The sequence below is a fragment of the Balaenoptera physalus genome, assembly GCF_965194825.1.
Source record: "Balaenoptera physalus genome assembly, chromosome: 7".
NCBI classification, from domain to species: domain Eukaryota; kingdom Metazoa; phylum Chordata; class Mammalia; order Artiodactyla; family Balaenopteridae; genus Balaenoptera; species Balaenoptera physalus.
Genome location: NC_138886.1, coordinates 58893775 through 58909302, shown reverse-complemented (window position 1 = coordinate 58909302; position 15528 = coordinate 58893775). Strand labels below are relative to the sequence as shown.

The 15528-nt window shown below is 39.8% G+C and overlaps 1 protein-coding gene across 3 annotated transcripts in view; it reads left to right on the top strand.

Annotated features, from left to right (window-relative positions):
- PTPRD (protein tyrosine phosphatase receptor type D) overlaps positions 1-15528 on the top strand; it is a 2148784-nt gene that overhangs the window by 1623116 nt on the left and 510140 nt on the right. The gene's annotated exons all lie outside the window — the stretch shown is intronic.

Genomic DNA, 15528 nt, shown 5'->3' with positions numbered 1-15528 from the left:
TTCCCCATCAAACCACCTCGCCCTCAACCGTAACCAGCGGGTTCACGCCAGGGCTGAGGACTGGGCTGGCCTGGCCATCCCTCGTCCCGGCCCTTGACTCCGCGCGGGCCGGTCTCCGGGCGTCGCCTCGCCCCCTCTCCCCGCCTCCCCACTCCCCCCGCCGGCCTCAGTTTCTGGTTACCTCTCGTGTGCGCTTCACTTTGGGGGGGAAGAAGAGAAGAAGGGGAGGGAGGCGCTGAGGGGGGCAGCCGAGTTGCTATTTGTGGCCAAAGAATCCTCTTTAAAAGCAGCAGCAGCAGGAAGGAGGAAACAGGAGAGGCGGAGGGAGGAGAAGTTACGCGGCCCCGGACCCCCCAGCCGCGAGCGGCGGAGCGTCGAGGAGCGGGAGGAGGAGGAGGAGGAGACACACAGCGGCGGCGGCAGCCGGAGAAGCCAGCGCAGGGCGAGCGGGAGGAGCGGGAGGAGGAGAAACAGCCGCGGAAGCCGCGGGCTCAGAAGGGCCAGGAGGACGGCCCGGGAAGAGGAGGAGGAGGAGGCGGAGGAGGAGGAGGAGGAGAAGGGGGTAGGGGTGGAGGGAGGGCGGGGGGACGCGCTCCTTTGGATGCTGGATTTCGGGGTTTTGGACTCACTCGCTGACTCTCTTCCACTTCCTCGCTCTGGACTGGGCTGGCCGCGCGAGGACCGGGCGGCGGCAGCCACTGGGGGGATTCCCGCGGCGGGGGCCGCAGCTGCGCGGGATTCAATCGGCCGCCCGGACTCCGGCGGCTCGGGCAGGCGTGGGCTGCGCGGCCGTGGAGGGGCGTGAAGGCGCTGGAGCAAAGTGCTGGTGGCGGCGCGGGAGGCGGTGGCGGAGGCTGCCCGGAGCCAACATGACCAGGTGAGTCCCCCGAGCTGACCCGGTCCGCCCCCCTGAGTCCTCCCGGGTCTGCGTCCTCCGGGGTCCGCGTCCTCCGGGGTCCGCGTCCTCCGGGGTCCGCGTCCTCCGGGGTCTGCGTCCGCGGCTCGCCCGGAGCCCGGCTCCCGCAGCCCGCAGGTCAGGGGCCGGAGCTGCACACTCCGGCGTCCGCGAGCCCGGCGCCCCGGCACCGGAGCGCACAGTTTGCTCTTCGGAACCTTCTTGGGCAGAGGTCCTCCCCTGCGCGGTTCGCTTCTCGCTTAAAGCCTCAGACCAGGGAGAGTGGCAGTCCTAGAGAATGAGGGTGTTTTAATCTGTATATTTGTGTGATCTCCGCTTTCTCCTCCTGGGGTGGGCGTAGTATTGGGGAAATGGTGGAGCGGCGGGGCACTACGACCCTACCCAGGGATTCTGCCGCTGCAGTTTTTTTTTAAGAGGCAATGATTACTGATTTAAGGAGGGCTGGTTTTGGTGATTTCTTTCTTTCCTCTGAACTAGTGGGGAGAAGGAGAAATAGCAGGAGTCAAAGTCTACGCGGCTGCCATAGAGGAGGGGGATTGTTTTGGAGACCTTTCCGTGGCAGAATCAAAGCTCGTAGTTCTGCCACGGGAATCTGCTGCTCTTACACGCTCATTCCGTAGGGAAGGGAACAAAGAATTTATCATGAAAACTCCAAGTTGTAGGAAACAATTTAAAAAGAAAGCCAAGAACAAACTAAACGTTCTTTGCTTTCCTGTCGATTTATTGTAGTTTTCACATTGGCGTGTAGAAAACTTGAATTGTGTATCTGTGAGGTTGATTTTCATTTAGAAGCATTAACAAATTAAGTCAGTTTTCTTATGCTTCAAAAAAAAAAAAAAAACAAAAAACAAAACCTTGGACACTGTGTGCGCTTGGCTTTCATTAATTGGGTTCTCCAGTATTGTGAATAGTAGGTCCATTCTCCAAAACCTGGGCTATCACAATTCACTTGTATTGTTTCCAGCCTGCTTCCCAGTACACGACTTGCCTAACGTCTCCTCTGTTTTCTAAAATTCTTAGAGCAATCCCCCAGACCAACCTACAGTTTGTGCCTTAAGCCTACAGGGAGATTCCTGAGGGATCGGTGCCCTGTATTTTCTCTTAAACTTTTTTTTTTTCTTTTTTTCCCCCCTTGACGTGCCCACAGTCATAGTACCATTGACTTAGAGCATAGCACATATATTTTGAGCCTCTCAGAGACTAGTAACTGCTTGTGACTTGAGATAGATTTTCTGTTGGACTTCCAGTGCTTCAAACGTGGACCTTTCCCTTTGGTGTGCTTTTTCCAACCATCCTGTAGCACACATATGGGGTGTTAGTCCAACCATTGATACTTCTGACCATTTTGGCAGTTCTATCACTGTTTCAAAGTGTACACATCCGCCACTCAACTTGAGTAAAACCAGGGTGATGTACTGCCAAGACTTGAAATATTCTGAATTAAAGGAATATTTAGATATACCAACTTAAAGATCATACCATGTTGTTAGTATGATGATATCCAGGACAAAGCTTAATAAATATTGTACTTATTTAGAAAACATTCTGTTACATGCCACAGATAGATGTTATTTTGTTAGCTTAGCAAAGAGAGAATAAAATTTCAGTGCTCAATGTCCGAATGCTTGAAACAGACATCCTAAATGGACAATACAAAGAAAATTTTCCTACCTCCCACCTCCCATAATTATGTACTGTACTTTGCTTTTCAATGGAGCTAGCAATTCTGTGACAGATTTCTTAAATTCATCTTCATGCTATCAGCTATTATTGTACTTTCAAAGTGTGAAATTGACAAGCTGGTCAGTTTCATGAATTCAGCTGTCAGATTGTGTCCAGTTAAAAACTGCTAAAAGCTGTAAATGTGCCTGCCTAGAATTTTCTTTTTTAAAGGAAAGACAGCTAGGGGATGAGGATTAAAGGGTGTTATTAATTGTAGATCTTTGTAAATAGGTGCACTCTAATGTAAGTTTTATCACTGGCTGTTGTTCGGAAGCACATTTATTTTAGATTTCTACTGTTTTAAAACTGGCATTCAGTTTGTATCTATATTTCATTTTAAATAGTGAGCACTTTACATAGAAATAATCTGTTCTTACAGCCCAAAGTAATAATAGTATAATAGAAATAAGATTCAAAGAGGAAAAGTGTCTCTGGAATATATTTTAATGTATATGAGTAATATATTACTTTTGTAATGACATGTGAAGAGGGGGATGAATTAAATATTTTACTGTGGAGGTTATGTAACACAAATTCTTCTTAGACCAGTGCAGTTGTAGTTACTAAAGTAGTGAAATACAGTGCTCTATTTTAATATATATGTATTTCAGTGGATAATCATAAAAGCAAAACTGTTTAAAGTATTAAATACAATGATTTGATTTGTCTTTTAAGATTGACATTCATTTACAGCCAGAATATCTCAAAGTCGAGAACTAAGAATCGGAATCCCCTCATCTGCTGCTATTTGCTAAGCCACTAGGGGCCTGTATAACTGTTCTTATATCCAGGAGGTACCCTGGTATGGTATATGCAAACCCTTCCTAGAGAGACATTTAAAAAGTATCAGGTAGGCAGTCCCCTAAGTTTTTGTTTTGTCTTTTTAACCTATTAACTCATGCTCTGATGTTAGTCATAGACATTGACCGAAGGGTTTTTCAAGAACGTGGTTTAGAGCTTACACTATGGCGGTACAAGGATGACTTTTCACAGAGTGTGCAACATAGGAGAGGTATTTGTGCAAATTCATATGTGATCCCAGTTTCTCAGTGTATGTCAAGGATAACTGATAAGGATGCTATTTTCATAATGTAAGGTTAAAAAAGAAAGGAAGCAGAATTACTTTAAGGAATGCGTAGTCATAGATTGATGGTGTGATTAAACTAGCTTTGTGAGTGCTGTGCAAGTTGTGTGGAACGAGAATCTGAGGCTGTGACTACAGTTTAGTCAGCACTTGAGGGACCCGCACTGAAGATGCACTATACGTTTTTAAGTGTCAGTTTCACAAATTTGAAATCAACCAGCTGTGGCAATCTTGATAGACATTAGGCAATAAGGTCAAGTGTACTTACACTGTTCTTTTGTTGATTTTCAGTTTTTCAAACTGACAAGGGTAACTGTTTGTAAAAGAGCACCGTGTGAGTATTTGCATATTGGATTTCCTTCAGCCCAAACTTGATTTATCAAGCCGTTGAACATTTCTAGTTTTAAAAGGATTCTATGGATAAATAAGAATTCATTAACACAGTCACGTACTAAAAGTGCCATTTCAGGAGTGATGGATTTCTCAAGGTGGTTTTGCTTTAAAACTACCCTTCTCTAGTTTCAGTGTGTATTTGTGGGTAGTCTGAGAGTTGAAGTATGCGTATGCTCTAATTTATGATCCTGAGAGCATCAAACTTTTAGGCTCACATCTTTAAATGTGTACATTTAACCTTTGGTCATGGTTGCCCTTTTAATTCCCAGAAGTTTCTGGGAATCTGGAAAATAAACTTTACCTTTAATGTAATATATTCAACTTAGCGGCCACAAAATATTCTTTTAGCATTAGTTTTATAAGCACAGATATATGAAGTGCTAAATAAGAAAGATTAAGTGTTCGGTTTTCCAGAGTATTCAAAGAATGTATTATTTGTTCCTATTTTCTTAAAGGGAGAGTAGTTTTTGGTTGGAAAGGTTAGTTTGAATAAATGAGTTATATTTTAAGCGAGGCCTACTCTGAGTGTTTTTGCCTTATGGAGTTATTTTTCTTTTCTTTGTACTGTTTGGTTTCTTTGAAAAAATCTTTTAAGAAAACTACTTACTTGTGATGGCACAAAGGCAACTTGCAGCCGCAAGCAAAGTCAATGTTTAAAAACATTTCTTTTTATATTATCAATGATTTGCCAAGAGCAAAGAGAAGAGTTGTTCTTTCTGTGAACTACAAGGTTGAGGATTCCTATATAACACATCAACAGAAGAAAGCTGATAATGTGGAAGAAGATTGCTTAGGAGGGATTTATCAGTAAATTTCATTGCAACAAACAGCCCTTGTTTACACTTCTCTAATTTCATAGCACAGTGACATTTCCACCAAAGGACAGGTTTGTTTGGGGATATGTTTTCTATATGGATAATATCATTTGCTTCTAATTAGTAGTTGGTAACACTTATTAAAATGTCATGCTTGGCTTGCATTTGTTTTGACAATTAAAGCGTCCAAATTCTCCCACCCCCATTTTAAAAATAAAAATGTGTTTCAGCTCTCCACAATCAAACCCTTAAGAGAGATAGCTAAAAGAATAAATGGCTTGTGCTTACTGATTGTTCATTATATGAAATTGTAGCCTCACATGTAAAAGTTCAGCGTTTTCTTTACGTCATAAGTCTTGGGGAGGTCAAAGAGCGAATGCTTATACGTTATAGAAGTCTCTGACCTAATGTAACCTAAATAATAGAGTCATGACAATGGTGCGAGACTGAAGCATCAATGAAATAGAATTCTTAAAAAATGTAACTCACAAAATTACATTTCAGGCCCATGCCCCTCGTTTCCCTTTAATAAATCACCCATTTGCTTTTATGTAATCAACAGTTTGCATTTTCTTCTCAACATTTTATTTATAAAATATTTTTAAGCAAAGTAATTTAAATGTTGTCTCCAGTTATACTGTCACACTCCTCAAAGCAACTTGTTGCGAAAAAAGAATAAAATTGCCTGCAATGTCCCACCTCCTCCCTCTCAAAGTAATGCATTCAGTATCTTTCTGTTCATTGTTTTCTATTTGATGCTGATGTATTTAATAGGGTCATATCAATGTTTGTCAGTTACTCTATAGTTTTTTTTTTTAATTACAAGAAACAAAGAGCAAAACTGAACTTTTTCTTGGCTTTTCAACCTCTGCTGTCCCGCAGATCAAATCCCTGTATGTCATAGATCAGCAAATTAAATGAAAGAGATGACAATTTAGAAAGCTAAGACAGCTGATTCTGTCCGTAAGCCAGCACATCAGGTGTACCCATAGACACACAGTATTGAGACAACTTGAATAGTCCTAGCTTTCCACCTGCAGCAGGCAAGCTTTGCTTTCCTTTGCAAATGGCTGCTCTTAGGTGGCAGGCTCCCCTTGGGCTTCTTCAGCACTTACAACAAAATATAAGAGCAAAAGCAGCCATCTGAAGCTCATCTTTCTCCTAGTTCTTTGAATTCACTGACCAGAAACAAGACTTAGTTTTGACATTCAGATAACAATGTCAGGAGCGTTGTGACCTTTAACATATTGTTATTTACTGGCTTTAACCATCCTAACTCTGTCAGTTTCATGAGATTGATTGAGTTTATAAACTCTTAGTTGTCTTTTTTTCAACAGCCCTCAAGCTATATTCTTTAATGTAGCACTAGCTAACTAAATTCAGATTTGTGAATTGCATTTAGAAAATTATGCTTCTCAGTATTGCTTTGGGATTAGGAGATAGTGTACTTTCAAATATATGAAATGATCATCTCACTGGGTCACAAGTAACAAGTGACTTCTTTTTTTAAGCTTCAGTAAATGGACTCCCTTTATTAACAAAAAGGTTTATATTAGTACTGATTTTATAAATAATTGAAAATCAGTTATTGTTTAATCTTATTTAAGCGTAGGTATATAGTGTATATAAAGATAATGCTAAAGGTTGCAAAATCTTGACCAGCTTCTTTCCTTCCTTTTTTTTTTTTTTTTCTTGGTGACAGTGAAAAGAACATGAATTTGATGCAAGAAAAACTGAATTTATACCTTAGTTTTGTCACTTATTATCTGTGGGATCTTGGGAGAAATTATATAACATCTTAGGGTCTTGTTTCACCATCTGTAACATGGAGAAAATAGCCATAGAGGTGATGAAGATCCAATTAGATAAGGATTTGTCTTATTTTGTATTTTTTAAATTAAAAAATTCCTGGATGTCGGAATGACGTAACGGACATGCTATATTCAATGATGCTGGTTTGTATGATAGTGTTCTGCTATCTTTAGCTATCTGCTATAAATTATTGCTACCTGATTTAAAAATTAAGCCTTGTTGGATATGGGTGTTTGGTGTACATTTTCCCTATGTGCACTCTGTTGTGTACATGGTATAATTACTACAGATGCTGGAACTACCTTTTCCTGTCCAGCACGTTTTTTGAAGTCTGTACACATCAGTATGCCATAGGACGCTGTTTATCTCAGAAAGCTTTTAAGGGAAAAGCTAGAAATGATTTTACCTACAATGTACAAAGAAAGCGTTTTGCTTAAAAGTCAAAAATGTATTAATAGATTCCTGATGATATTTGATGATGAGCTGCAGTCTGGGGGAAGAAATGTTTAGAAAAGCAGTTAATTAAAATACTGAACCGACAGAATTACCTTTTTTTTTTTTTTTTATTGGTAGTGCATCTTAGAAAGCTCTTTAGCTCTTTGCCCAGCGCAGCTGTCCTTCCATGAAAGATCAGGTTTCAAGAGCAATGATGGATGGTGGGTGCCTGTAGCCAGTTGTGGGGTTTGCTCCGAGGTCAAATGTATTGATGGAGGATAGGAATTTACTGCCTTCTGTCTCTCCCTAAGATCCGCCAGTACAATTTCACAGAGAAAAATTAGACTAGACACATCAAATGCTGATCCAGTGTTCCATTACGGGCCAAAAAACATTTGTTTTCAAAGTTTAAAATAATTTTTTCCTCCATCCCCCTTCCACCCCAATTGAAGGGACACATCGTACACACACTAACGGTTTCTTACTGCACAAGTAGACTGCTGGCTCCCTGCAAAAACATATTTGAACTACTTGTAATAGTAACTTAATTGAAATATTGTTAAAGGATTTTAAGAGAAACAAAATAAGTCTACTAGTTTTGACTTTTCTGGTTGAAATAATTCAGTATGTGATTTTTAGATACATGGTTTTATATCTTTAGTTATAAATTCTATCTTATATCTTAATTTAAATGGAATGTTTGGCCAATTGGTAATAATCTATTAGAAACGTCTTAAATATTCTAAATCCGTTTACTGGCTAAGTAGTGATTTTCACATTTTTCTTGGGGGGGTGGGAAAGGAGGGAATTATAATATTTTACTGGAGGGATAAATTTGGGGGAACATCTTCCATTGGAAATATCTCATGGATGGAAGTTCTCTCTGAGTCCCTTCTTTGAGCCTCACTTTCTTCATCAACATTGTTTCCCCTTCATTTCATATTTTGGCCTTTGGTCTCCATCTCCATTCTAAACTCTCATTGTTGTTTTATATATGGGCCTCTTCAGGTCACTGTCTGTACTCTTTAATGGGATATTCCTGTCTACTTCTCATAGAAGCAATACTTATTTCTGCATAGATGACTCTCAAAATAAATTTTCTAACTTCTCTCTGGAGTTCCAGATCTGAATTTTTTCCAGCTTGTTAGATAGTTGAGAAATAGAAGGCTCTCCTGTATCCCACATTCTGCATTTTATAAACTTAAAATATAATCTTTCACCCATACTTTTGTCTACTTTTTTCTTGGTACCTCATTTTCTCCTTTCTCCTTTTCAATTCTTCCTAAAAACTTTTGGTTTCTGAAATACAAGCCTTTTCAATTCTGCCTACTCAAGTGCTAAATTCCCAGCACAGCAGTCAAAGCCCTTTGCAGGCTAATCCTAACTTGTGTGTCCAGCCTCTGCTCTCAGCGTAGCCCCAGGTGCTCTGTCCTGCTGCAGTATCAGAGCCCCTGCCCTAAGGGAGAAGACTCTGCCCTCGGGCACCTCTTTGGTTCTACCAACCCTCGGTTCTTGGAATCCCCTTTCTCTCCTTGCAGGCTGTCCTAATTTGCATCCATTGAAATCCTCCTAATTACTCTCTCATTTTCTCATTCTCAACTCAAGTGCTCTATGCTCTTTTCTTTGAATTTACTTTGAGTTGAATTTAATTGAAACCATGAATGTGAAGGATAATTATTCAGTTGAAATCTCTGATGATGCTCAGGACATCGAGATGGGTGACAAACAAATTTCTTTTAATTTTCTTTGTATTGGAAGTAAGCAACAGTGGTTGACGTGTACAGTTGTAATTGTGATGGTTGCTAAAATTTACTGAGCACGTACTATGTGCGAGGCATTCAGCATAGCACTTTACTTTCACTGTCATTTTTAATCTCGAAAACAACGTTATGTAAGTCATATGCTTTTTATTATCTCCAGTTTAAAAGCTGATTCATAGAGAGGTTAAGTATTTGCCCAAGGTTGCATAGCTAGATATAATAAAGATGGAGCTTAAAGCCAAGATTTTAAGTTATGATCCCAACTTTTATCCACTCCACTCTTAACCCCTCAATATATTCTTGTGTCTGACATGAATTTTTAAAAAATTTATTTCACATGTACCAGGCGCGTATACACCATGATACAGTGCTTTCTTAACCCAAATTCAGGAAGAATCTTAAAAATTATGTAGGTTTTCCCCCTATCGTTTCTGAAGAATCTCTTCTGTTTCTTTCTCTGCCTGGGACTGGAGGGATTTAATTTTTTTTTTTTTTTAAACTTAAGCAGTTTAGTTTGGACTGGGTGACCTTTTTTTTTTTTTTTTTTTTTTTTTTTGGCAGTTGCCTTTCAGCTCTAAAATTATATGCTTTCAGGCCAGTGACACAACTGCCTGAGCCCTGGGGTTAGTCCTGGAACAGAAGTGGTTAAATTAAATATTTCCACCAAGAATAGGTTTTTAAAAATCACAAAGGCTGGCATTTTCATAGCTGCCCAATAGGTAGGGAATCAAAAGCATTTTTACAAAGAGAACTATAGATCCAGCAGAGATATCTGAAGAACAGCCTCCCATCAAAGAAATGAAATTATGCCAAGTGACTGATATGTATGTGTTCTATTTATTGGCTGCCTGCCCTGCACAACTGTATCTGGGAAGTTTTGTCAATTATACTGTCTTCTAAAATACTCTTATTTTCGCTGCTCACATGTTCATTTCATTATCAATAACAGATGGATGATTCGATAAGTTTTTTTCCACTTAACCCATTTTTATAAAAGTTTAGCTATTTTTTTTTTGGTCAGGCTACAGAGACCTATTTCTGATTAATTATCGTCTTATAAATAATACAAGAAAGGATGTTACATTTGTTTGATGATTTGGAAAATTATTTTTTCTCTGACAACAAAGCACCCTGAAGTTTTAAATCAGACATGGTACATAAAGTTACATGGAAAATGCTTTGGTCTTTTATGGCTCTTACTGTGTGTTAACAATCAAGTCTTCTTTGCCCAGGTTTCTAAAATGCTTCTCACATGCATGCACTGTCCTATTTAGTCATGTTTTCCTGTGGGTTAATCTATAAACAAAACCTGCTAGGAGCCTGGAGCGGCGTGTACTACCTTCTTTGGGTGGTGTGTAGTGAGGGTTCTTCCATAATTAGGTTCTTAATAAATGCTTTTTGATGATAATAGTTATAAATTAAGAATGACAAGTTCAATAAATATTGTTAGGCATATTCAGCTATTACTTTAAGAAATGATTGGCTAAGTGCAATAGAATTGAATCGGATTTTTACTCTTGCCCAGATTCAACTTGAAACTGATCTCTTTTTATCAAAAAAACTAGGAAATATACCATTTACATCTTGATTTTAAATTCATCATTTAAAATTTGTTTTCTCTAAATAATCTCTTGTTATTCCAGTAGACCAAAAGAAATATTAACTTTCTTTCAACCAAATTATTCACTACCTTTTAATATGTTAGCTGGCATCTGTTGGCAAGACCCTCATCATCTTTTGCCTGGATTGCAGCCTCTCTGTGTTTAGTTGGGAACTCTGTATATTTGCTTCGGTACTCTGTAGCCAGCCTGATCATTAAGAAACTCAAATCTGTTTATGTCATCCTTCTTCAAACATTCCAGTGGCTCTTCCTTCCACTCTATGTAAAGGTTGAAATACTCAGCAGAGGTCACCTGGGCCTTGATGTCTTTCTCCCTGCCTTGTCTCTTGCCACCTTGCCATTCTCATAATGGTTTTCTCTATTTCCCTTCTCCCGCCATCAACACACATACATTCCAGCCATACTGAAGTATTTGATATTTCCCTGATGCACTACTTTGACCCTTTGGTGTTTAATTCTGAGTATGCTTTCTCCCTTTCCTGGAAATTCCCTTCCCCTTCCATTTTTGCCTGATTCCCCTCTTCCTTCAGGTCTTAGCAGAGCTGACAACTCTTCCAGGAAGTCTTCCCATCCTGCCAAGCCTGGATACGCTTTCTTTATGCGCTAGAAGAGACCCAAATACATTTTACATAGAGCGTCCATAACATTGCATTGTTAACTGCTTATTTATGGTCTGATTCATTACAAATACCTCAAAGCCAAGACCCAAATCTTTTCCCCAGTGGTTATTTCTAACGCCTAACCCATGGCTTGGCTCAGTGTCCTAGTAACATTGGCCCATTGTTGTTGAGTAATTTGTGAACAAATCCGTGTGCCCAGAAAAATCAGAGGTTATTTAGTTCATAGCCCAGATCTTAAAACCCGTATGTTTAATATTTAACTCCACAATTTATGACAGTATTGTCAGTTGCTCTTGAGTAATTTTATTTTACTTGAGCTAAGTTCCACTTACCTAGTTCCCTACCAAACCAAGACAAAACCAAATCTGTGTATACTGTGTATATCTCCTCATATGCCACTAGACAGGACAAATCTGCCTTTACATCTGGCTGTGGTAGGAATTCCCAGATGCACTTAATTCTGACACATGGTCATTATTGAACCAAAAGCCATTGCCTGGCATGATTATAGCTCGTATTTGTTTTCTTTTTAAGGGGCCTCATCCAGGCTGCCAAATGTACAACAGGTGCCTTAGTTTTATACTTGCCAATCTGTTGTTATTCAAATGACCGCCCTAACAGAGACTAATGGTATCTAATAAAATTGATCTCAGTTCTGGCAGGCCAGGCTTAGGAAAGCAGGGGCAGTAGGAGCTGCGGTGTGGAAGTATGCTGGTGCTGAATGCTCCTGGCGAAGCATACATTATTTAGAAGGTGGCGTATGGCTCACACGTAGGCCCCTTGTTTATGTTGAGCCATGGAAATTTTCCGCAGCCCAGTATTATTTGAACGCTAGGATTTGCAACCTCTAATCTTACTTTAGATGGACTCCCTGGGTGGCATGGGGACAGGACTAGCTGTGCCAGCTTATCAGTGAATGGCTGTGCCATGTCTGTAAGGCACAGCCAGGCAATCATTTTTGGCCAAACAGCTGGCTTGTATGACCGCTTGTATTTCCTGTCATCAGAAGTTTGCCTCACTGATTTCATAAGGCCCTGTGAAGACTTCAGTATTAACAGACATAGCTAGGAGAGGAGTACTTCAACTTGCAAATAGGAGCTAATGTTTGGACACTTGCATTCAAAGAGTGTGTATGATTTTGTGGGGTTTTTTCATGCTTTATAGGAAGCTGGCCTAAGGAGACCTTTGTCACCAAAGGAAGTAACTTCTTGACAACTGGCCATCAGAACTCAAAAGTCTAAGGGCTGATAAATGTTAGAACCAGGTTTCAGAGGGATATGAAATTGTATTTGTTTTCTGTAAGGATCTTAGAAACCTCATTTTCTTCACTTACTTACCTGCTCTCCCATTTATGCATTCATTCTTTAGAGCACTGTACATTAATCTTTCCACAGTGCCTTGCACTTATTCCCATAAATGCAAGGCACTGTGGGAATGTAAGGATGAGCTTGCACTGACAAACAGGCAGAGATCTATCTGGATTCTTAAGATTTTGGAAAATTCATGCTAGCATAATGTCCTTTTCCAATTGGAGAGCTTTATATTGTCATGTGGAAAAAAGCTACTCAAATTGCACCATGATAGGAAGGCTTACAGGTTTCACTAAATGAATAACCACTACTAGAATAAGAGTCACTGGTTAGAGCCTTAACTGCCTAGCCATACTTCACTTGGCTCCACAGTTAATTGAGCTTAACTAATTTCCTGTGACCTAGCATATAGAGTAGTTCTTAGGTTAGGATTTGGCTATTATTGGACCATCTTTTTGTATTATTTATACCCATCGTACTTGAAGAAGGATTTGTGGCGGCTGTTAAATCATATGCTTCATTATCCTTAATACATCACCTTGGGAGAGCAGACAATGGATTATTGTACAGATGGTTAGTTTCTATGAATTTTTTAAAAAAAATATGCATCTTCTTAGCCTCATTCTAGATGATATTTTCTTTCAAAGCATTTAAAAAATGATAGAGCCCTTTAAGGAGTATAGCAAACTACTCACTTAGTGATGATTGTTCGTACTAAAAAAAATAGACAAAGTAATATAAACGTGAAGAACATTTTTAAATAAATGTTTTTGAAAGGGCTGCTACCATTTCTGATTGCGTAAGTTTTTCAAGATAGTTTTTATCATTTACAAGAAAAGATGCACAATGATGTAGTAGGATTTTCCAGTAGTAACGTTCTTTGCAACTAGAATTGAGAAAAATAATGAAATAAGCAAACAGATAAAAGCTAGCATCCCCAAGCCTACATGAACATGGTATCACTTATAGGTAAAGGAGAAATAAATTATCTTGGAGATATTTTAAGCATAGGACTCCTTTTCCTTTTGGATTTTTTAAATACCAGAGTGACACATTACATTATGTTTCCATATCTCTCAGTGAAAACTAAGCACATTTCTGTCTGTAAAGTGGACCATATTAGCCTCTTTGTCATAGGGATAACCATTTCTCACAGAGCGAGAGGGAGATCTTCCAAAGGTGCTAGAAAGGATGTTAGATTAAACTTTGTGTTGAGGAGACTTCACTGTCCCAGCTAGCCCTTCCACCTTGGTCTCCAGAACCCAAGTCCGTTCCTTTTTGTACTTAACACTGTCCCAGAAATGGAGTTCTGGCTGATGCATTGCTGGTTCTCAGATGATGGAAGTTTCCTCATCAGACAGCATCTGCTTTGATGAGGAGTTTACTGCTTTTTCTCAAACAAGACTCAAGGGAAGAACAAGAGACAGATCTTTATCCTGTTTTATTTTTACCATAAGAAACCAAGTCTCTGTATTATTTAAATTAAATGTAATTATGAACTCAGTTGTACTAGCTATATTTCAAGTGGTCAATAGCCACGAGTGGCACAGGGCTGTCATATGGGACAGCACAGACATAGAACAGTTCTGTTGTTGCACAAAGCTAGATTGGGCAACACTGGTCTCCCTGATGGTTCTGAGATATCATTTGATATTTTCAAGGTCACACATGTAGTAAAATATAGACCATTTACATACTGAGACTACCCACTGATGTTACTAGCAAAGAATCTACCTGTCAGATGTAAGTGAAAGATGTATCTCAGAAATACATCCTCAAGGAAAGTGAATTGATAGCTGATTCTGTGCTTTTTGTCTAATGACAAATAATGCATACTGTTTGATTTTGTACCTGCCCAATACGGAGAAATACTCTTCTATGGAAGGCAAATATGGAAACAAATTGAGTTTTAGCTGTTCTACCACATCTCCTCTCAGATTTCTTCAGTGAGTCTTTTCTGTTGTTTTCCAAGTGATTTCTGTCAGTCTTCAGTCATTTTTCACTGCACAGCTGTATGTGAAGGTTTAAGGAGTGGTGAAAACAGGGCTCAATAGGGTGATCATATAATTAACATCCAAACAGGATGCTGTGAGAGTGAACGGGGATGCTCTTAATGGGACAACTGGTTTAGACCCGGCTGTTGTCAGCAAACCTGTAGGTCTGATGTCTTAAAGCTTCCTATGCAGAGCAGAGCAAATGTGCGTCTTTGTTAGGACGGCCAGACTTGGTAGGAGGGAGGCCTGAAGGAAATCCTGGGGATTCCAAAGCATTACCTAGCCTCCTCTTGCCATCTTTCCTACTGTCCTGCTTTATTACAACGCTCTGGAATTTTGTCAGGGATCAAACCAATCTAATGTCACTTGTAATTAACACTGACAGGCATATATCAGAACATGTTAGAAGTCATTGAAAGAAATGTGAAGGCGGATGAGGACCTCCAGACTCACCCCTGCCAATCCAGCGGGGATGAGAGGCAGAGCAATAGAGACAAAACTAAGAGAGCACTTTAACCGTCCCCCTCCCACCTCTCCACACCCTCCGTGTGGCTGAGGCAAGGGTTAAAGGCACAACTTCAGGTTTCTGTAGAGGTGTAATAGAACAGCCAGGGAAAGGAGGAGGGATGAAAAGTTAAAGGACTTTGTAATAGTTCCTGGAAACAGAGCCCTACTTTCTCTTAACTGGCTTCTCTTTTGGTCACAGAACCTGAGGTGATTGTTCCCAAATGCCTTTCTCTTTTCCTTTCGCATCATGAGTTCCTGTCACCTCCCACAGGGAGCACCATGGGTCTGGTATTTTTAGTTGCAGCATTTGCATTTTATAGATAGCTTTGTTTTTTCTTTTTTGTTTTTGTTCTTTTTTTTTTTTCTTGCATTGTAACTATAGCTATAGCAAGGAATTGTTTTGTTTTCAATATGCTTTAGAAAGTATGTAGCAACAGTTAGGTGTAGTTTTTTGTTTGATTCTTAATCAGTTCTGAGACTCTCTTTGTCCCCATGTACCTCCAGCTTTATAATCAAAATGAACAAAAACAGGTTTCTGA